Below are 23,935 nucleotides of genomic sequence, written 5' to 3'. Positions count from 1 at the left end.
ACTACCCCATTTCATAGGTGACCTGATATTGCCACTGGCAGGGTTGTCCATTGAACGGAATGTCATCTTCCATGCGGAACACGATTCTAAGGACATCTGGTTGACAGATTGTATAATTATATCATTACTTAAAAACAGGAAGAGGAAATAGCAGTTTGTTGCTTTAATTTTGGACACCAGTGAAGATAGTCAGACACAGTAATTTGTAAAAGAGTGGCTAATGAGAGAGGGTTTTAACTTTCTTTTGAATTCTTTTGAATTAGTGGGGAATCCCAATTTCTTGCTTATGTTAGATGGGAGCCTACTGAATATCTTATCACTAGAGTGCATAACTCCATTCTGAGCCCTGAGCAAGAAGGGGAAATTATTTTTGTGTGTTTTATTGTGATTGTATATATCATAGCTGATCTGACATTGATTTTATTATCAGCAAAAACAACCATTAAGGGTGCCTTTGAATGCATAAAAAAAGTTGATATTCATAATTATTTCTCCAAGCAAAATAAAAATTAATGCTAAATTAGATGGTATAGTTTTATTCCTTACATCTTTGTCTATATGAAATCATTTTTGTGTCCACGTCAGATGCTCCCTGTGACCGCTGCAACATATGGAAGTACCCCTTGCAGCCGGAAAAATGGCCATTGGCGGGAATTTCTGAAGTCTCCTTATTGGAGCTGTAACAAAATAATCTTACTTAGTCATTTTCAATATATTTTCTATCAACATACATAGGTTAATTGAAAAATATTACATTCTAAAAAAAATGTGAGGTGTTGAAACAAATGTCATTTTCTCCACTCAAAAAATTCAGGCAAAAGTGTGCACCAAAAATAGACTTTTGATGTTATTGCTAAACAGTTATGTATGCTCACAGAGAATTCAATTTAAAATGCTGGCATAAAATTACAAACAGTATCATACATACTATTAACAAGTTATGATTCCTGTCAATTTGAAAAATACAATTTTGAGAGAAACATGTTTGAAGTTTCTGGTTACATTTTTTGTAATTAAGTCAAACATACCCTTAGCCAGTGATCCCTGAACCATACAGAAATCCCTCCAGATCCAAAAAGAGGTCCTAAATCATCTTCATTGCAATGGTGATCCTGTGGGCCTCTCTGGCAGCCTTTTCATCTGCTTTTGTTCTGGTCCAATCTCAAGTTAAAGCACATTTCTATAATCACCATTGTTGAAATTACATGCTGCCACATTGGCCAAAATTTTGTCTATTTTTTCCCCACTGTGAATGGTTTTTGGATACACTTTTTCACAAATTGCCTTGGCACTTGGTAACAGAGTTTCTGGCAAACGTGGGTGGAACCTTTCAATAAAGTAGTCATCCCAGAGAATATTTTCAGTAAAAAAAAAGATTTTTTTTTTAATTTTCAAAGAGGACTGCCCCCTTAAGCAGCAAATGTATTGGGAAGTGATTGTAAGAATTCCATGATCTTTAAAAAGTGTTCCACAAGAAGTATGAATATCAACTTAACACAATATTCTTATATAATAGGAATATGTGACTCTGCATTGAGCAAAAACAATATTTCTTGTTTTAATATTCAAACACGTTTTGGAGGAGTTTCCCCATCTTCAGTGGGTTCATTTATTCTCTGTCAAATAATAAATAAAGAAATTTTTGCATCATAATACAGAACAGTTTTTGAGATTATGGTATCCACACTGATAAAAGTATTAAAAATACATATTAACAAGAAAATTCTCACTTCTGACTTCTGCTGAACAGACACTTCATTTATTTCAAATGCACTGCCTCAGTAGACAATTCCATGATACAACAATGAAAACAAAGCAACAGTCTCATCCTAAGTCAGAACAATTGGATATGATTGTAGGGGTCTATCGCACTGAATTGCACTTTTTCATTAGTTTATACATGTGTTTACTCCATTTTAACCACTTATCCACCAAAAGGAATTTTAGTGTGTACTTTATTTAGTTTATGACCATTAGTGTCCATTTCAGATGCTAAAGGGGCACTATTACTTTTTGAAGTTGTAAAATATGAGTCTTTGTAAGATTAAGTCTTAAATTGTTAGCTGTGAACCACTTGCAGGCCTGTTCAGCTGCCATCTCAGCTGTATCTGCTGCAGTTGAGTTTGGACTCTTTATTAGTAGATCTGTGTCATCAGCAAACGTCACAGTTTTTGAATTGCCCTTTTAAAGTAATTGAAAGATCATTTATGTAAGCTAGAAACAAGAGCCGGTTCAGAATTGATCACTGTGACACTCCATATTTTATGTTTCCCCATTCTGAAGTTATTTTTATGCTTGAGATACTGTCTGTTAATGAGATCCATTCATTGCTGTTATAGAATTTTAAATTCATCTGTACGAGGGGGATGCCATTAGCATCATAACTCTAGTTTGCCAAACAGAATTTTGTGTTCCGCACAAAGGATTTGACAAGGACACAGGATATACCAACAGGATAATTTTTCTTGTTTAGCTCTGTTACCACTTCATTTGTGAGGTCTTGTGTTGCTTTATGTGAGGAGAATCTCAGACTAATATGTGGTTAACAAGTTCTATTCAATTGCTGTTGCACAGGAAGACATATTGAGAAGAGGTACATAATGTTGAACTCGTAAATCTGAAGCAGCTATGTCTGAGGCAGCCAGCTAAATACACTGAGTGTCAATGCTGGTGACACAAGTGAGTGGAGCGATCCTCAAGCAGTAGTGCAACAGTGACGTTGACTGGTGAGTGTACTGTGTACAAAGATTTGGAGGTTAGTACACCCATACAACATTAAGCTTTTACACGTCACAACACTTAGATCACCAAAAAGATCATTTTTGACAATGATGGATATACCCTTATATGGCAAGAGGTGGGAATATGTAAAGCATCCAGGAACATCATTTAACACAGTTGTTTTGGTGGTCCAGGTGTTATTGCATGTGAGGCATAATATTGCATGGAAGTACTAATGTTCAAATTTTTGTGACACTGTACTCCTTCCTCATGTTCATTTTTTCAGGGGGGCATTTAGCCCTTATTTCATTTTTACGGATTCCTATTCATGACCACACTGAACAGTGCAGATGGAGGAGCTCTTGGAATGAGAAGTTATTTGGTGACTGGACCTGGCCTGCTCATTCCCCAAGTTAAATGCTTTCCAGTATATGTTGGATGTGTTGTGGAGCCATATCACAGCATGTCCACATGCACCTATGACCATCTACATCTACATCTACATTGATACTCCGCAAGCCACCCAACGGTGTGTGGCGGAGGGCACTTTACGTGCCACTGTCATTACCTCCCTTTCCTGTTCCAGTCGCGTATGGTTCGCGGGAAGAACGACTGTCTGAAAGCCTCCGTGCGCGCTCTAATCTCTCTAATTTTACATTCGTGATCTCCTCGGGAGGTATAAGTAGGGGGAAGCAATATATTCGATACCTCATCCAGAAACGCACCCTCTCGAAACCTGGCGAGCAAGCTACACCGCGATGCAGAGCGCCTCTCTTGCAGAGTCTGCCACTTGAGTTTGTTAAACATCTCCGTAACGCTATCACGGTTACCAAATAACCCTGTGACGAAACGCGCCGCTCTTCTTTGGATCTTTTCTATCTCCTCCGTCAACCCGATCTGGTACGGATCCCACACTGATGAGCAATACTCAAGTATAGGCCGAGCGAGTGCTTTGTAAGCCACCTCCTTTGTTGATGGACTACATTTTCTAAGGACTCTCCCAATGAATCTCAATCTGGTACCCGCCTTACCAACAATTAATTTTATATGATCATTCCACTTCAAATCGTTCCGCACGCATACTCCCAGATATTTTACAGAAGTAACTGCTACCAGTGTTTGTTCCGCTATCATATAATCATACAATAAATGATCCTTCTTCATATGTATTCGCAATACATTACATTTGTCTATGTTAAGGGTCAGTTGCCACTCCCTGCACCAAGTGCCTATCCGCTGTAGATCTTCCTGCATTTCGCTACAATTTTCTAATGCTGCAACTTCTCTGTATACTACAGCATCATCCGCGAAAAGCCGCATGGAACTTCCGACACTATCTACTAAGTCATTTATATATATTGTGAAAAGCAATGGTCCCATAACACTCCCCATCCGGCATTTGTTAACAATGCTGGTGAAGGGATGGAACATCTTACCACAAAAACTACTTACCAACCTTGTAGCCAGATAGGGAACATGTTGCTGAGCACGCATTGCCATCCATGGTGGTCACACACCCTATTAAGAACCATATTCTGCCTTTTGTAATGTCCAGAGATTTAAATATGCTGTAGTGCCACCCACCTACAAAACTGGAGATAATCAATCCACCTTCAATTATAGACTTATAATATATTATCACTCCTTCCAGTCTTTTCAAAGGTAGTTGAGAAAGTGGCCAAGAAGAACAAAAAATTTTGAATGAATATGATAATATAAATACTGTGGTATCTTGTGCAGAGTTGCAGTTTCAAGAGAGTGCAGTGCTGGCTTAGCACGTGCAACTCTTTTTATGTAAACAGCTCTATTGGTAACAACTGAATGGAATTAGGCATTACACTATTTTCATGGTTACCACTGGAAAACAGTTTTGTATCTTCAATAACTAATATCTCAGTACGTCTGGATTGCCACAGGGGCCATACATAACAGTGCACAATTGTAAATCATTACAGAACTGTATACATTGCTGAAATTGTGAAGCACTCACATGTAATAATCAGAGCCTTGAAATGATGCAGCAGAGAATCAGAGCGAGCCTGGATATATTCCTAGAGAATCTCCTCCACCATCCAATTTGTAAGAGTTGCCTCGAACAAGTTGGTGATCAAATGTATCCCAGACGTGATGGCTGACATGACAAATGAACATGTGGGGCAGATAAGTACTGGTACCCCTCATTGCACATTTCTCACAACATGAGACTAGGTACACTGCTGTTTAAATATGGCATGTGAAGTTACCTTAAGGAGGAACAGTACCTGTTTCAATTTATCCATTTTAGCACAATCTCTCCCACACCATCACTCCACCCACAGAATCTGGAGGAGGAGCACAGAAGTGAGCAGCATTTGGGTCCATCTTAGCAGGTTTATGTAAAAGAGGATGGTTTTTTTACTTACTTATTTGTCCCCTGAATCATTCTTGTAGGCAACATGTACATGGCGATGCACAAAACGTACATTATGATATTAGACAAGTCATTTTATGAGGTGATGGCTGATGAAATGAGTTGATATTGTGACGGTTCACCTTCTTTATTATTTCGATGGTTGTCCTCCGTGGCGACGTACTGCACTGTGATAGTGGCTGAAAAATGGGGTGTGGAAGTACAACACTGACTACTTTAAATAATGTAGCCGACATGTGCACAGTTGCATTTCACAGTAGTTTACTTACACTGTTCACAACCCTCCAATAATACACAGTTATATGTGGCTAGTGCACTGTTGTTCTAACTTTCCATAAGTCTCATTAATAGTTTGCAGGCAAACCTCCACATACTGCTACAATAGTTTACTATTGAACATCTACAAGCATTAAAAACCTAACCACAAAGTTCACAATTCTTGAAGAAATATGGAGCAGACACTGTCATTGTTTTAACACACAGCCTAATTGTGTTACACTTATTTCACGGATGTATTGTTGTTGATATAACCAATACAGATACTTTGTCTGAAACTCAGCCATGGACTGACTGTCTTGGGAACAAAAATTGGGCCCTTATATAGCGTCATAATAACAGGTACTGAAACTTCACATTGTTCGATGTTCAATTTGTATTGTATAGAACTGGGGACCTGGAAACGACAGAGAGGCTTTGTCCCCGCAGTAGCCTTCAGTGGTACAAAACCCCACAACAGGTTACAGCAGTCCACTCACCCCACTGCCACTGCTGCCCCACACCAAACCCAGGTTTATTGTGGAGTTCGGCCCCCAGTGAACCAGACCCCCCCCCCCCCCACCCCCCCCCCCTCCCCTGATGAGCGTAACCCCAAATGTTTGCGTGGTAGAGTAATTATGGTGTACGCATATGTGGAGTAAGTGTTTGTGCAGCAATCACCAACATAGCGTAACTGAGGCAGAATAAGGAGAACCAGCCCACATTTGCCAGGGCAGATGGAAAACCACCTTAAAAACTACCCACAGCCTGGCCGGCACACCAGACCACGACACTAATCTGCTGGGCGGATGCGTGCCAGGGGCCAGTACACCTTCCCACCCAGAAAGCAGTGCGTTAGACCATATGGCTAACTGGGCGGGCAGTGTTTAATTTACAGAAATTACAATTAAAACTTAACTCATTACATTAACTGAATACATCAAAAAATTCCGTCTTTTTAACAGTTTCTTCTACCACAAGAGTTAGGCCAAACTATTTGTTTAAATCATGAAATTAACAAATATAAGTACGCAAACAATACTTTGGACAAAACTGTTAATTACTTTGGAATTAATTAAGAGCCAGCTTTGCTAACATGTTTTCGAATAGAGCCAAATAGATCCATTAAGAATACTATTAGTTGTTCCCCCAAATGTTTGTAATTAGTATAGAATTTATATTTGTTTATATGTCAACAACATAATTTAAGTTATGAAACAATTATTGATTTCACCCTATAACAAAAGATACCAACTAGGAATAGTCAAAATTCATCACAATGTGATGAGAATTTATAAAACATAGGTATTGTTTATTCTAATGTTATTTTAGTTTCACAGCCCACTCACACACAGACTGTGTGCTTATAACTAAACTTTTGCTACTTAAGCCAGTTTAGACAGAAAACTTTTTGCCATAGGGGTATCCAACTTCATAGGAGTGATGTTCACACTGTGTGCTGCAGAATTTACGTTGTTGGTAGTGTTAGTGTTATGACCTGTCATTAGGTGATGGGTCTGGTATGGTGACATAGTGTTGAAACACAAGCATCAGTGTGGATTACAGTTGCAGACAGTCAACATGGGTTTGGACAAGTCGAGCTAGAATGAGATTTTCACTCTGCAGTGGAGTGTGCGCTGATATGAAACTTCCTGGCAGATTAAAACTGTGTGCCCGACCGAGACTCGAACTCGGGACCTTTGCCTTTCATGGGCAAGTGCTCTACCAACTGAGCTACTGAAGCACGACTCGCGCCCGGTACTCACAGCTTTACTTCTGCCAGTACCTCGTCTCCTACCTCCCAAACTTTACAGAAGCACTTGCTGGTAGAGCACGTGCCCGCGAAAGGCAAAGGTCCCGAGTTCGAGTCTCGGTCGGGCACACAGTTTTAATCTGCCAGGAAGTTTCATATCAGCGCACACTCCACTGCAGAGTGAAAATCTCATTCTGGAAACATCCCCCAGGCTGTGGCTAAGCCATGTCTCTGCAATATCCTTTCTTTCGGGAGTGCTAATTCTGCAAGGTTTGCGGGAGAGCTTCTGTAAAGTTTGGAAGGTAGGAGACGAGGTACTGGCAGAAGTAAAGCTGTGAGTACCGGGCGTGAGTCATGCTTCGGTAGCTCAGTTGGTAGAGCACTTGCCCGTGAAAGGCAAAGGTCCCGAGTTCGAGTCTCGGTCGGGCACACAGTTTTAATCTGCCAGGAAGTTTCAAGTTGAGCTATTTTACCATAACAACAGCAATAGTCCTTCTGCTCTTCGCAAGTGTCAGTGCATTTAAGGAGTACAGAGAGGTTCTCTTTCTGCACTGGGGTTGAACAAAGGGATTCGGAAGTTCAAATTAACTGGCGATTCAGGAATTGCTTCTGGGAGCAGCCAAATGATAATTGCACCAAAAACTGTTGAAGAGTTACTGTTGATGTGGCTGAGAATACTCGACACAATTTGTGACCTTCAATCAGTGAACAAGCCGTGTAATGAGAACTGAACATTCAATCGACCACCATTCAAAAAGTGCTTCAAACAATTGTGAAAAGGTTTCTTAAGTGTAGTTCCACCAGTTGTAGTTGCAGGTGATCATCACTTTGAGCAACATTTATACCACTGACTACAAACATGGTACACTACAGTTAAATGTTACCCACTTTGTGGAAATTAAAATGTGCTTCTTTCTATGGTTTATTCATAGTTTCTCTTTCACATGTCCTTGCAAATGTTTCCACAAAGTTTCATTGTCCTATGATCACTCGTTTTTCATGTGCGTGTGGGGGGGGGGGGGGGGGGTCGAGGTCCTCTGGGGTAGCAAAAGTGTACTTATGATCACCCTGTACAAAACAAGGACCTGGTTGGTGTCGTCACAGATTATAACTTATTACAAGGAAATTACAGTTTCACACACCTTTCCTTGTCGCTCTCTCTCTCTCTCTCTCTCTCTCTCTCTCTGTCTCTCTCTCACTCTCTCTCTCTCTCTCTCTCTCTCTCTCTCTCTCTCTCACTCACACACACACACACACACACACACACACACACACACACACACACAACACACACTTAAAGTAAGCATGCATTTGTCATAGTTGCAGATGATCTACACACAAAACATTTATTTCTTTTACAAAAATCATTCCTGCAATCAATTTCATATTTCTTTGCACAAGTTTGGTTCAAAAATTCAAATACAGTGTAAAAGCAATGATCAAGGAAGAAGATTTTCATTTTCTTATTGAACAAAGACAGATATCATACTTTATTTTACTTTTTTATTTATTTTTTTCTTATGGTGGGCTCCTGCAAAGTTGAATGCCTTATTAAAACAGTCAATTTTTATAAGCAATTGTATGCATTCGTTGGACATGGAAATTTCACTTTCTGTTTTGTACCAAGATCATAGACATTCATGGTTTTTCCACAATTTCATGATGTTACTGTCTACGAACTTACACATTTATAATACGTGAAGACTGCTAAAAGGTAAATGAGTGATTTTTGGAAGAGAAGTCTGCAGCTGTCATTTGGCTTTGCACTGTTTATAACTCTTGCAGCTCTCTTCTTAGTTAGGAGAATGTCTGAGCTATTGGGAAGTCTCACAAGAATATGATACCATATTGAATTACACTATGAAACTGTGCATAGTAAACAGTAGGAACAATCTCTTGATTTATGCAATATGCAAGGATATGTAAGATGTAGCTCCCTTTACTCAGTTCACTACTGTACTAGCTTTGCTGAGGTGTTTTTACCGTATGAGGTTCACAGGCCTAAAAATTTTGTTTCTGATGTGGGGGATATAACAAAGCCATGTATTTTCATACTGGGCATAAATTTCTTTGTTATCAGATGAAAGTTCAGGAAGGTGGGTTTCTTCAGGTTGATTATCAGGTTATTTCTGTCAAACCAATCACTCAACTCACCTATATCTTCAGCCATGCCTCTTAGGGCTCATGGTCATTTCTGCTGTTAAGGAGGATGCTGGTATTATCTGAAAATAGTGTACTGGTAGTGGCACTGATGTTCAATGGTAAGTCATTTACGTAAAGAAGGGACAGAATTGGTTGAAGCATCTTAGTCACTATCTCCATAATCAGAGTAATAAGTTCCGATATGTCATTGATCTTTGTATTTAATAGTAAATTTCTGTTTCCTGAGCTGAACCAGTTCAGAGGGATGCATCTGAAGCTATAGAAGTGCAGTTTGTCTAATGCATAGTAGAATTTTATGGGTATGACATCAAATGTCTTTGGTAAATGTGGGAAGATCCAAATTGCTTTTTTGGTCTAAAGCATATAAGGTGGACTGTTCATACTTTGCATCATGGATTTATTGTTGCTGAAGCCATGCTGGGCTTCAAACAATTTGGTTGCTTTCCTGCAAATTAATTAATCTTTAGTAAATGAATCTCTCCAGAAGTTTTCCAAACACAATAACAATGACATGGGTCTTTAATTTTCCACATTATTTTTTTCATCTTTCTTAAAGGCTGAGATGGCTTTTGCACTTCCATACATTTGAGAGTGGGGCAGCTATTTTATTTATGCAGCTCTTTATGATAAAATTTAGGATGTCATCAATGCCAGATGATTAGTTTTAAGGCTCTTTGCACTTAATAAACACACCAAAAAAAAGCTTTGCATCACCTTGGTTCCGAGAGTTCTGGAACCTATATAGAAAATGGGAATAGAGATCAACATAAACAACATTTCTGCCCTTTTTATTGTTCATGAAAACCATACATTGCATGTTGTACCACCATACAGTAAGACCTTCAGAGGTGGTGGTCCAGATTGCTGTACACACTGGTACATCTAATACCCAGTAGCACATCCTCTTGCATTGATGCATGCCTGTATTAGTCGTGGCATACTATCCACAAGTTCATCAAGGCAATGTTGATCCATATTGTCCCACTCGTCAATGGCGATTTGGCGTAGATGCCTCAGAGTGGTTGGAGGGTCTCGTTGTCAATAAACAGCCCTTTTCAATCTGTCCCAGCCATGTTTGGTAGGGTTCATGTTTGGAGAACATACTGGCCACTCTAGTCGACCGGTATCGTTATCCTGAAGGAATTCATTCATAAGGTGTGTATGATGGGGGCACAAATTGTCATCCATGGAGACAAATGCCTCGCCAATATGCTGCTGATATGGTTGCACTAACGGTCAGAGGATGGCATTCACGTATGGTACAGCTGTTACGACGCCATCCATGACAACCTGCGGCATACAAATGCCCCACATAATGCCGCCACAAACCATCAGGGAACGTCCACCTTGCTGCAGTCGCTGGACAGTGTGTCTAAGGTGCTCAGCCTGACCGAGTTGCCTCCAAACACATCTCCGATGATTTTCTGGTTGAGGGCATATGCGACACTCATTGGTGAGGAGAATGTGATGCCAGTCCTGAGTGGTCCATTCAGTGTGTTTTTGGGACCACCTGTACTACCCTGCATGACGTTGTGGTTGCAAAGACGGACCTCACTATGGACATTGGGAGTGAAGCTGCGCATCATGCAGCCTATTGCACACAGTTTGTGTCGTAACACTACGTCCTGCAGCTGCACGAAAAGCATTATTCAAAATGGTGGCATTGTTGTCAGGGTTCCTCTGAGCCATAATCCGTAGATAGCAGTCATCTAATGCAGTAGTAGCCCTTGAGCGGCCTGAGCGAGGCATGTTATCAACAGTTCCTGTCCCTCTGTATCTCCTCCACGTCCGAACAACATCATTTTGGTTCACTCTGAGATGGCTGGACACTACGCTTGTTGACAGCCCTTCCTGGCACAAGGTAACAATGCAGACATGATCAAACTGTGGTCTAGGCATGGTTGAGCTACAGACAACATGAGCCTTGTACCTCCTTCCTGGTGGAATGACTGGAATTGATCAGCTGTCAGACCCCCTCCGTCTAATAGGCACTGCTCATGCATGGTTTCTTACATCTTTGGGTGGATTTAGTGACATCTCTGAACAGTCAAAGGGACTGTGTCTGTGATACAATATCCACAGTCAACGTCTGTCTTCAGGAGTTCTGGGAACTGGGGTGATGCAAAACTTTTTTTGATGTGTGTATAATTTTGTCAGCAGTAGTTTTCCAGAAGAATGTTGGGGCTCAAAGTCTTTATTTTATTTTGTTTATTTGGTGTGGGTTTGTTGGTACTTTGTAGTACTTTCTTTACAATACTTCCATAGTAGTTGTTGAATATATTTGCAACTTCTTGTGGATTAGTGACTCTGGAGTTGTTGTGAATCATAGTTCATGTGCATGAGGCAGTTGATATGTTTCATTTCTTATGATACTCCAAAATGCATTTGCTTTTTTGAGGATGTTGCCACACATCTATCATTAGCCATTTGCTAGGCTTGTACTGTAAAGATTTTGGCATACTGCTTAATTTAATTATCTGTCTTGAGCAGAGAGATAGATACTTTTTATGCACTACAACGGAGCTCTCTTCCTTTCACAGGAAATCCTTATGTCATTTGTTACCCATGGCTTCCTTTTAGATTATTTTGACTTAATGTGTTTCACTATGAGAAGTCAAGGGATAACAAAGCAACAGAGAAAGATATTTAAGAAGGATTCCAACTTTTTGTCTGTATCATCTGCTTCATTTACTTCAGCTTATTTTTCTGATGCTCGGATATTGTTGAAGGTTCTCATGTTTTTGCCGCTCTAACTTTTTACTTTAATTATGTTCAAAAAAATGGTTCAAATGGCTCTGAGCACTATGGGACTCAACTGCTGAGGTCATTAGTCCTCTAGAACTTAGAACTAGTTAAACCTAACTAACCTAAGGACATCACAAACATCCATGCCCGAGGCAGGATTCGAACCTGCGACCGTAGCGGTCTCGCGGTTCCAGACTGCAGCGCCTTTAACCGCACGGCCACTTCGGCCGGCCCTTTAATTATGTTTTTTTTTTTTGTTGCAGCTAGAAGGGAGGATATTCATAAGGTAGGGGATTTTGCTCACAATAGCCTGAATGGGCAGGTACTTTGGACTGATAAAGACTGTTTGCAAATATCTGGTCTAGAGCTGTCTCGTTTTTTTTTAATCTCATGGGGCATGTTACAGTAGCTTTCAGATTGAATGAGCTTGTAAGACTCAATAGAGATTCTCTCACTGCCCTGCAGTTTCAAAATCAACGTTAAAGTCTCCATAAAAGATTGGTACATTTTTTGGTGAAGTCTGTTTAGAAGTATTTCAAGATTGTTGAGCAATAATGACAGCATACAATACTATTACATTTTTTTCTAAAAGTTTCATATTTGATCCTCATATTTATCTAAATAACCAAACTGGTCATATATTTCAAGTCTGTTGTAAGTAAGAAATCAATGTCTCCGAGTTAATTAAATATATTCTGGCTGGATACAGAAAAGTTGTGTCTCTCATTTTTTTGGCAGGAGTAGTAGACTATATAGTCTGTTCACAAAGGAATGTACACAAGCTCCATAATAGTGCATTGGTGGAAGTTGGCAGACTTCAGCACACTCACATTTTGTGCCCAGCTGCTGCCATCCTCAGTGATCTAATACAAACCTTATGTGTGTGTCCATTGTGAAAGGATTGTTGTGCCATGTTGTGCTGTGTCTCAGATACAGCTCCTGTTGAGTGTAGAAATGTGTACTGGACCATAACGGGGGGATATTCCTTCCACTCTTTGGAGAAAGCCAGTGGGTGGTAAGTGACGGAGTGGAACTAGAAACATAACTAGTAATGTCGATGAATGTTGCAAGCAGGAGTGCAAACATAAAGTGTTGCTCCATGCTCTCTCTCAGATGACAAGATAAACAATACACAGGAGCAAGCTTCATTTCTGTGAGAATTCGAAATTTTTGCAAAGAATCATGGGAAATCACTAATAATTCCCAGATGAAAGAGATAAATTTCAATTCAAATTTTTCACTTTGACAGTGCTATGAAACTACCTTCCCTTTTGTGTGAATTACTTTAAAATTATCATTTTGTTTATGTATGTAAAAACACCATTACTTATTGCAGTAACTTGCGTTACTGGTTCCTGAAACCCTCTCAGACCTGGCATCCAGTATGTTGTACATTGACTTTTTACAGCAGTATATGAGTTTGTTCACCATTGAAGCCTAGTGGCCTGTTTACTGGACATCTGTCACTTTTAGTTTCATGCTCCTTGCTGCACTCTGTTGCTGGAATAGTGTACTATGTTGAAAAACAGATAAGATGGTGGACCCATTGTGAAATGCTCCCGGTAAGTCATATTTACATATCGACTACTGCAATATACACATTTCTTGATTAAAAAAAAGGGAAGGAAAGAAAATGTTGTGAAAGGGCCATCTGTAAAGATTGAGTTTAACCTAATAGACTATGAACGTAATTGAGCTATCAGGAAATTAAATGTCGTCCAAAATTCTGGACATCAGGACTCTGTGGTAATATTTTTCATCTAGTATGCTGCAGTGTAGGCTTTGATATAATGGCTGTTTTCAATCCACTACTCTCTTATAACGTTCTTTCAAGTAATGTATTATCTCTCTTTTGTTTCATAGCATAAAATGTTAGCTAATAAATTATTTTAGAGACATTATCCAGTAATATGTATGTATTTTATGACATTTTCATCTGTGACACACATTGTTCACTTAAATTCGGTTTTGGTGCAGGTGTTGCTTATGATTTCCTAATTTATTAGGGTAGTATTGCTGAGCTTGATGAACAGAACAAGAAAATATTTGGTTTAGGTGCATCCGACATTCTCCATTTGTGTGACAGAATAAAAAGTAAAGGAGACAATTACTTCATCTTCTTCAAGTATTAAAACACAAAAAAAACTTTTGCTACTGGAACATTTCATGTAAATACCTCTTTTTCTTCAACTTTGATAAATGACAGTGATATCAGAAAGAAGGAGAGAGGATTTTCTGACCAGGTTGTCAGTAGAGACAATAATGTAGTGCTGACAAAGTGGCCTGATAACAGAAATGTGGTATTGCATTCAAATTTTGTTGAGCAATGAGTTAAATCATCAAGATCATATGTAAAAATCAGGTGCCCCAAAGTTGTTAAGCTGTATACACAAGCAATGGGTACAGTAGACTTGTTTGATCAGATGAATGGGCTGTATAGAATCTTTGTTAGATCCAGAAAATGGGCTCTAAGCATGTTGAGGCATTCTATTGATTTTGCTTTAGTCAACAGTAGTTAGAATATCTGAAATACTGTGCAATAAAAAAAAAAAAAATCAAGATAACAAAGTATTCGCCTTACCACATTTTTGAATGAGTGTAGCTGAAGATCTTGTGAAGACATAGGCAAACTCAAAGAGGAAAAGAGGTAGGCCTAGCAGTGAATAAGTGAAAAACTGATTGAAGAGAGAAGATCCAGAACAGAGAGACAACCTCCATCAAAAGACGTAAAAGCACCCCACGTCAGGGGAAATCAAAAATAATTTGTTCAAAACTGATGTTCACATTGTCTAAAACATGAAAATATGGCTTTTCATAAGAAATGAATGTTAAAAAAATTATTTTCTGTAACTGTTCAATTTATTAATTGTTCTGTAAATATAATATCATTAATTAAAATTATTAATATTATGTATAGATTCCCATATTTTGTAAAAATTCTACTTTTGTGAAGATTTTTCACAATGAATAATGTTATAAAATGTGTAACTATTGTCTTCTTATTACTCATCCTCACTACCTACAAGACCCAATATACAGTTTATTGGAAATTTTTTTATTTTTTACACTAAGTACGTCACATTTCAATTTTGGTCAATAGGTCCACATAGACACAAAAAAGGGCAAACATATTTTTTTTATATTTTTAAATAGTTCAGGGCTGAAAGGATTAAAAGGAGAGGTCCTCAGGGGAGGAATCAACTATTTAATACCACAAATGTGGTTGTGTAGGTTAGAGTCCCAGGTATGACATCGCACCCTGTAATATATTTATTTATTTATTTATTTTATCCATCTTTCAGCATTAACATGCAATCAATGTCGTCAGAAGAATTACAGCTATTTGTACATTACGTTTTACATAACAAAATATTACATGGTAAAAATATAGCAGTGTTGTACCCTATTACCTTATAACTGTCTCTACACCCATATCTATATAAAACAGTAAGCCTTAATTTATCAGCATTGACATGCAATTGATGCCATCAGAAGAATTATAGCTATTTGTACATTATGTTTCATATAGCAAAATATTACAGGGTAAAAAATATAGCAGTGTTGTACCCTATTAGCTTATAGCTGCCTCTACACCCATCTCTATACATAACAGTAAGCCTTAACTTATCAATAAATTAGGTCATCTTTACAACTATTCTTAAGTTCTTCTATACTGTAGAAAGTATTTTCCTTCATCCACACATTGGTTTTAGTTTTGAGAATATCCAGTGAAACCAATTGAGCCTGTATGGGTAAAGTGTTGAATAATTTTGTGCCTGTGTATTCATAGCTAGATTGGATTTTCCTAAGACTGATTGTGTTTATATCAATCATATTTGTTTGTCAAGTATTGTGTTGATGAACAATTTCCTTACAGTGTAGTGGTTTAAGTTTTCTTTTATGTTTAATAGACAACAATATATACAAAGAGATGGGACTGTGAGAATTTTTAAGTCTTTAAAATAAGGTCTACATGAAGTCTTCTTGTCAGTGATTCCATAATGATGTCTAATTGCTTTTTTCTGCCAAGTGGAAATTTTTTTGGCTCCTGGGAAGTTACCCCATAAAAGAATGCCATATTGCAGATGGCAGTGATAAAAGGCATAGTGAATAGTGAATAGTGTTTTATTCGTCTCATAACATACAATTTCTAATCATTTGATTAGTGTACAGGAGACACGTCAAAAAATGGATAACACAACTTAGGCCTAATTGGTACAAAGAATTTTAACATTAATATAAACTTTTATTTTTCTTTCCTCCCTTTTGTGAAGGACAGCTACATTTACACACAAGACTATATGTAAATTTATCCTGCTCAAATGTTCAGTTCATCCTTCATGAACTCCTCAACAGTGTAGTAGCAGCGTTTGACAAGTATATCATATAGCTTTGTTTTCAGTGTCTCAAGCTTCATACTCAGAACATTCTTTCCTTTTAGCTTGTTATGGATTTTCATTGCCATATACTGAGGAGACTGCGCATATAGGTTTAACCGATGAGTGGGAAGCATAAAATTGTCTTTGTTTCTTGTGTTATATGAGTGACTGAAACAGTTTTTCTCGAATAACTTTAAATTGCTATGTAGAAAGATGATAATATCACAGATGTATAAGGAGGGAACTGTTAATAACTGTTGTTTTTCAAATAGTGGGCGACATGATGTCCTTGGATGGGCGGTACACATGTTCCTTATTATTCTTTTCTGTAGCTTTAGTATGTGCAATATATTGCTTGAATTTCCCCAAAAAATAATACCGTACCTTACAACTGATTGAAAGTAGCTGTGGTATGCAATTTTCCTTGTATTCATGTCTGTTGCATCAGCTAATATTTGCATAGCAAATGCAAAGCTACATAATTTGTTTAACAGGTAGTCAACATGTTTATTCCAATTTAAATTTTTATCTAGGTTTAACCCTAAAAACTTTACACAATCTACTTCTTCTATATCCTGATTTTTATGAGTTATTTTAATTTCTTGGGGCTTTGACTGTTTTGTTCTGAACTGGACTATGTGGGTTTTGGGGATGTTCAATCTTAATCCATTCAGTTGGAACCATGTTTTTAGTTTGTTCATTGTGTTTATTATGTAGAGAGGGATTTTTCTGGCTCCTGGTTTTCAATTAATACAGATGTGTCATCTGCAAATAAAATCGATGGAGCATTTATATTGTTCGGTAAATCATTAACATACACTCCTGGAAATTGAAATAAGAACACCGTGAATTCATTGTCCCAGGAAGGGGAAACTTTATTGACACATTCCTGGGGTCAGATACATCACATGAACACTGACAGAACCACAGCCACATAGACACAGGCAACAGAGCATGCACAATGTCGGCACTAGTACAGTGTATATCCACCTTTCGCAGCAATGCAGGCTGCTATTCTCCCATGGAGACGATCGTAGAGATGCTGGATGTAGTCCTGTGGAACGGCTTGCCATGCCATTTCCACCTGGCGCCTCAGTTGGACCAGCGTTCATGCTGGACGTGCAGACCGCGTGAGACGACGCTTCATCCAGTCCCAAACATGCTCAATGGGGGACAGATCCGGAGATCTTGCTGGCCAGGGTAGTTGACTTACACCTTCTAGAGCACATTGGGTGGCACGGGATACACGCGGACGTGCATTGTCCTGTTGGAACAGCAAGTTCCCTTGCCGGTCTAGGAATGGTAGAACGATGGGTTCGATGACGGTTTAGATGTACCGTGCACTATTCAGTGTCCCCTCGACGATCACCAGTGGTGTACGGCCAGTGTAGGAGATCGCTCCCCACACCATGATGCCGGGTGTTGGCCCTGTGTGCCTCGGTCGTATGCAGTCCTGATTGTGGCGCTCACCTGCACGGCGCCAAACACGCATACGACCATCATTGGCACCAAGGCAGAAGCGACTCTCATCGCTGAAGACGACATGTCTCCATTCGTCCCTCCATTCACGCCTGTCGCGACACCACTGGAGGCGGGCTGCGCGATGTTGGGGCGTGAGCGGAAGACGGCCTAACGGTGTGCGGGACCGTAGCCCAGCTTCATGGAGACGGTTGCGAATGGTCCTCGCCGATACCCCAGGAGCAACAGTGTCCCTAATTTGCTGGGAAGTGGCGGTGCGGTCCCCTACGGCACTGCGTAGGATCCTACGGTCTTGGCGTGCATTCGTGCGTCGCTGTGGTCCGGTCCCAGGTCGATGGGCACGTGCACCTTCCGCCGACCACTGGCGACAACATCGATGTACTGTGGAGACCTCACGCCCCACGTGTTGAGCAATTCGGCGGTACGTCCACCCGGCCTCCCGCATGCCCACTATACGCCCTCGCTCAAAGTCCGTCAACTGCACATACGGTTCACGTCCACGCTGTCGCGGCATGCTACCAGTGTTAAAGACTGCGATGGAGCTCCGTATCCCACGGCAAACTGGCTGACACTGACGGCGGCGTTGCACAAATGCTGCGCAGCTAGCGCCATTCGACGGCCAACACCGCGGTTCCTGGTGTGTCCGCTGTGCCGTGCGTGTGATCATTGCTTGTAAAGCCCTCTCGCAGTGTCTGGAGCAAGTATGATGGGTCTGACACACCGGTGTCAATGTGTTCTTTTTTCCATTTCCAGGAGTGTAGAACAAGAACAAAATAGGTCCTAGAATCGAGCCTTGAGGGATACCTTGGGCTACTGTTTTCCATTTTGAATAGTAATTTGCTGCATTTGATGAGACAATCACTCTTTGTTTCCCATTTGATAAGTATGAAGTAAGCCAATTTAGAACATTACCCTTGATCCCATACTTGTCAAGCTTATAGATAAGCAGTGCATGATTTACAGAGTCAAAGGCTTTTGTGAGATCACAAAAGATTCCTGCAACTTTATTATGGTTGCCTAATGATGTGCTGATCTTGTCGATAAACTTGTTAATTGCATCAGTAGTACTTTTGCCATGCTGGAAACCAAGTTGGTTTTCCGTAATAATATCATATTTCTTGATAAAATTTCGAATCTGCATAGCAGCAGCATTTTCAAAGATTTTTGAAAGGACTGGAAGGAGGGAGATGGGCCTTTAATTCCCCATATCCTCTCTTGACCCTATTTTGAGCAACGGCTTTACTTCCGCATATTTCAGCACCTCTGGGAAGCTTCCTTGTTCAAAAGATTGGTTTATTATTTTAGATAGTGGGTATCCTATTATTTTACACACAAATTTAAGGACTTTTGCTGGTATTCCATCCCAACCTGCAGAATTTTTGTTTTTTTAATTTTAATATAATTTTTTCTTCATCTATTGTTGAAACTGTTTTGAATTTTGTGAGGCATTCAGAATTATGATTTAGTCCAAAGGGACATACATTGTTCCCATAATCTGCAACATTAACATCTGGTTTCACTACATTAATGAAGAACTCATTGAAGCATTCTGAAATTTGAGCCGGATTTACAATGATCTCATCTTCAAGCTTAATTATACTAATTCCATGTCTAGAGGCTTTGATACCTAATTCGTGTTTTACAACTGACCACACTGCCTTTGATTTATTCTCATGTTTTAAGATTAATTTATTATTTGTCATTTGCTTTGCTGCTTTGACAACTTTCTTAAATGTACTTTTGTATCGATTAACATATTCAATAAATTCAATTTTTTTATTATGTCTTAGTTCCTTATGTAGCTGCCTTTTCTTAGCACTGGAGATTTTTATACCTTTAGTGATCCATTTTAATTTTGTCATTTTATTAAAATAAGTTTTTTGTGGAAACATTTCATTGAAAACACTTAGAAAATCCCTTAGAAATGCTTCAAAATTTGCTGTGCATGAAATATTTTTATCTAAGTGCCATTCTGTCTCCTTGAGCTTATCATGGAATAGAGTCAAAGTTTCTTGGTTGAATATCCTTTTTACATAAGCTTTTTTACATGGGACTTCTCTACCTGCTCTGGGTAGCTCAATGAATAATGCTAAATGATCAGAAATTCCTAGAGCTAGACTAAATTTATATCCATTTTCAAATACGTAATTCGTTAAAATATTGTCAATGCATGTGGCTGACTGAGCATTTTCTCTTGTAGATTCAGAAAAATTTAATTTGAAGCCATATTTTTTTATGAAGTCTGTAAACTTTGATACCTCACATGTTTCATTCAATACATTGATATTGAAATCAGCAGCAACCACAATTTTTTTCCTCTTTTTCTTTACTGAGGTATTCAAACAAACTCTGAAATTTACGTAGGAAATGCTCAGTTGTCACCTTCCCTGGGATTCTATAAATTGATATTATAACAACATTTAAGTCCTTTAATTCAACACAGCAACTTTCAAAAATACACTCTTCATTAAAACAATTGAAGTCACATCTTACATGGTAATCTAAATCAGAATGAATGAGTATGCATGAACCTCCTCGTGACTTATTTATCCTACAAAAGCTGGTAGCTACCTTGAAGTTTTCAATTTTATTTAAGATTTTTATGGTATCACTACTAAGCCAGAGATCATTTAAACAAATTACTTTAACACTTAGAAATTCAGATAAAAAAACTTGTAGCTCATCCAACTTAGAGCTTCTGTCACATGAGTATTCAGCACTGAAACCATTTATATTACAATGCATTATATAGTTACTACTAAGATCATCAATTTTATTTTTTAAAGACCTAATATTTAAATAATGAGCCATCCTCACAAAACGGTAGGTCTGGATTCTTCTTTAGCATCCCATCACCTTGCTCACTTGGCTTGTATATGTCTTTGTCACTTTGATGTTGTGTACTTACATCCATAGTTAGATTCTTGATGGCACTGGATCTGGATGGTGCTGAAGTGATTTCCCTGGTGCCAGCCATAAAAAATCACTGTTCCTCTCTGGAGCTTTCCTTGTTCTGGAAGACACACGTACAGCAGCTTGTTTGTCTTCCAGTATTTTTGGAGCTTGCAAAATTTGTGCTTCATTTCATTTTGGCTTGAACCATTTCGTAATTTGAGTTTGTTTCCCAGCTTGAATGTTACTTTCTGGCCTATTGGTTTTAAACCATTTCGTGATTTGACACTGATTGATGACTGTATTGTTCGCTGCATGAAAAGAACGCTTTGTTACTTGCGATTGATTTCCACTTGTCCTGGGTACTTCATTGCACCGTGAAATACGAGTAAAAATTTTTTCCGTAAGTACCTCCTTTCCTAATGCATTCAAATGAAGACCGTGAACTGTATGGAGCCTTCGCTCCAAACTGTTTATTTCAATAACGTCTGTATTTACAAAGTGAGAACATATTTCACTGAAGCTCTTGTTTGCGGCATGAATTTCACTGTTTACACACGACCACCTCGGTAAATCGTGACGATGCGGGATATTTACAACGAGTACATTCGTGTGAGATAAAGTATTGAGGCATTTTCTCAATTCTGTTCTAGCCTTGAACGACTCATTTCTATATACGTCATTTGATCCTCCCAGCAATACAACAAAGTCATCCTTACACAAACTAGTTACTTCACGTAATTTTGTAAGGTTTTTCAGTTCACTTAATGGAGCCCCAGGCTTCACGAAACCGCTTGCCCTGTAATTGTATTTTTCCGTTAGCAATGCGGCAATTCCACGGCCCTGGCTATCGCCTAACACGCATATTTTTCCGTATTTTACAATGTTAGCAGTCGGAAGTTCACCGTGCAACGGTTTGTTTACTTTTTGTGGTTCATTTCGAAACTTTTCGACTTCGGCTGGCGTGTTCATTTAATCTTCAGTAGTGAATACTCCCACAAGGTCGTTATACGTTCTAGTTTGACAGTTTTTATGCATTAAAGTTTCACTGTTTATACACATTGAAGTTTCACTGCTGCTTTGAGGTTGTACATTCTGAGTGCAGTTTTTATGCATTAAAGTTTCCCTGTTTATACATACTGAAGTAATAAATTTTGTGTAACACATGAGTGTAGTTTGGCTAGTAGATAGATAACTCTTGATAACTTTTGACATACATAATCTGTATGTGTGTCCCACATTAATTTCGAGTCAACGTGTATTCCTAGTAGTTTAACAGAGGATAACTCAGTGTTACTGTCTGATAGACTGAAGATTATCTTGACAGTCTTTTCATGGTTCATAGTTAATTCATTATCTTTAAACCAGATATTAGATATTTTGAGACATTCTTCACTTTCTTCCTTCAATCTGTTTATATCCTTTCCGGAATTAGCTAATGTTGTGTCATCAGCACAGAGGATAGATTTACGGGGTAAGTTACTTGGAAAGTCATTTACGCCGATGGGCCCTCATTTGCAAGTAATTAACAAAAAGGAATTTCTTGTGATCCACTAGATAACTAAACCTTTTTTACCCCTTAAAATTATTGTCATCATTATTTTTATTCAGTTAACTGTGGCAGCATGGTGTGCCATCTGGGACTATAACTTACACAACCGCATAGCTGATTTCAAAAAGTTGTTCCCACCCTTGAAGACCTCTCCTTGTTAATGGTAACCATTTCTGCATAGAAAGTAGTCCTAATTTCTGACTTTTTAAAGAAATTCTCGTCCACTTAGGCCAAGATGTACTGGGAAAATCCTGTTGGATAATATCGACAGGAGTGTTGGAAGACAAACAATGGAAGACTTCTACTTGGTGCAGAAGATGCCCCCCCCGCCCCCCCCCCCCAATCTGTGAAAACTTTGACAGGATTCCAGGAAAAGATCAGCTGGAGTTGGTGTACTACATCTCTGAGTAATATTTTGTTGTCCATGGGATTCACATGGAAAAAGTGCAAAATAAGAGGTCTGTACTGCTAGAGCATGGAGCCCTTATTGCTTTCCAATTGCATTTCACTGTAGAAATGAAACATATTAACAAAGCAGCCATAAAAATATTCTCTCTCAGTTAAACTTTGGTAGACAGTTATATGACAATTGGGAAATGTTGGCAGGAGGATGATGTTGTCTGTGTACAGTACAAATCATATTACTTCTTTTTATTGCCCTTTGGCATGTAACACACTTCCTAACAGCCACATTTGTATTAACAGTTATGCTTATTCCACCATCATGCTGCAGTTGCCATCACTGCACTACATTTGTGAATTAATATATCATGTTACCAAAGTTCAAAGAGTGATATGTTTTGCTAATGGGAGCTACTAATAGCAAAAATGATGCTGCTTCATTTACAGTTTTCGTAAATAATCACTTGCATCTTTCTGTGAATAAACCGAATCATCAATTACTTTCACCTTATGAATCAATGTAATACTTTCAAACTCATAATCTTCATTTTAGAAAATTCAGACAATTCATGATGACACCACTCCTTATGAAACCTGAGCAACAACTCCCTTCTCACATGCACACTTGTGACCAGTAGCACTTGGACATTGTTGACATTAATAGAAAGACAAAATCCTCACCTGGAAAAAAAGGCATGCTCAGATCCATACACTCCAGAAACCAGCAATTTGTAAGGAGTATGATTTATTACATCATAACACCAGTACCAAGTGAGGTGGCACACTTGTTAGCACACTGGACTCTCATTCCGGAGGACGACAGTTCAAACCCACATCCAGCCATCCTGATTTACATTTTCTGTGATTTCCCTAAATCTCTTAAGGCAAATGCCAGGATAGTTCCTTTGAAAGGGCACAGCTGACTTCCTTCCCCATTCTTCCCTAATCCGATAGGACCAATGACCTTGCTGTTTGATCCCGTCCTCCAAATCAACCAACCAACGATAACACCAGTGATTGTAGTACTCCTTACACTCTATTCTCTTTAATTCAAAAATATGTATGTGGTCCACAATATAGCTAAAGATAAAAGTCACACTGTTTTACCCTCACCATTGTATAATTGTGATTTAAGTGGAGTGGAACTGGTATGGGCAAAAGTGAAAAGATTGTTTATGGAGTAC

General features: G+C 38.9%; 1 non-coding gene across 1 annotated transcript; it reads left to right on the top strand.

Annotated features, from left to right (window-relative positions):
- Positions 1 to 7,494: 7,494 nt before the first annotated feature.
- Trnas-uga (transfer RNA serine (anticodon UGA)) lies at positions 7,495 to 7,569 on the top strand. The gene has a single exon. It is a non-coding gene; the product is annotated as a tRNA-Ser (tRNA).
- The last annotated feature ends 16,366 nt before the right edge of the window (positions 7,570 to 23,935 follow it).

Source organism: Schistocerca serialis, chromosome 7 (genome assembly GCF_023864345.2).
Source record: "Schistocerca serialis cubense isolate TAMUIC-IGC-003099 chromosome 7, iqSchSeri2.2, whole genome shotgun sequence".
NCBI classification, from domain to species: domain Eukaryota; kingdom Metazoa; phylum Arthropoda; class Insecta; order Orthoptera; family Acrididae; genus Schistocerca; species Schistocerca serialis.
The sequence above is the reverse complement of the archived record's forward strand: the minus strand, read 5'-3'. Positions and strand labels throughout refer to the sequence as shown.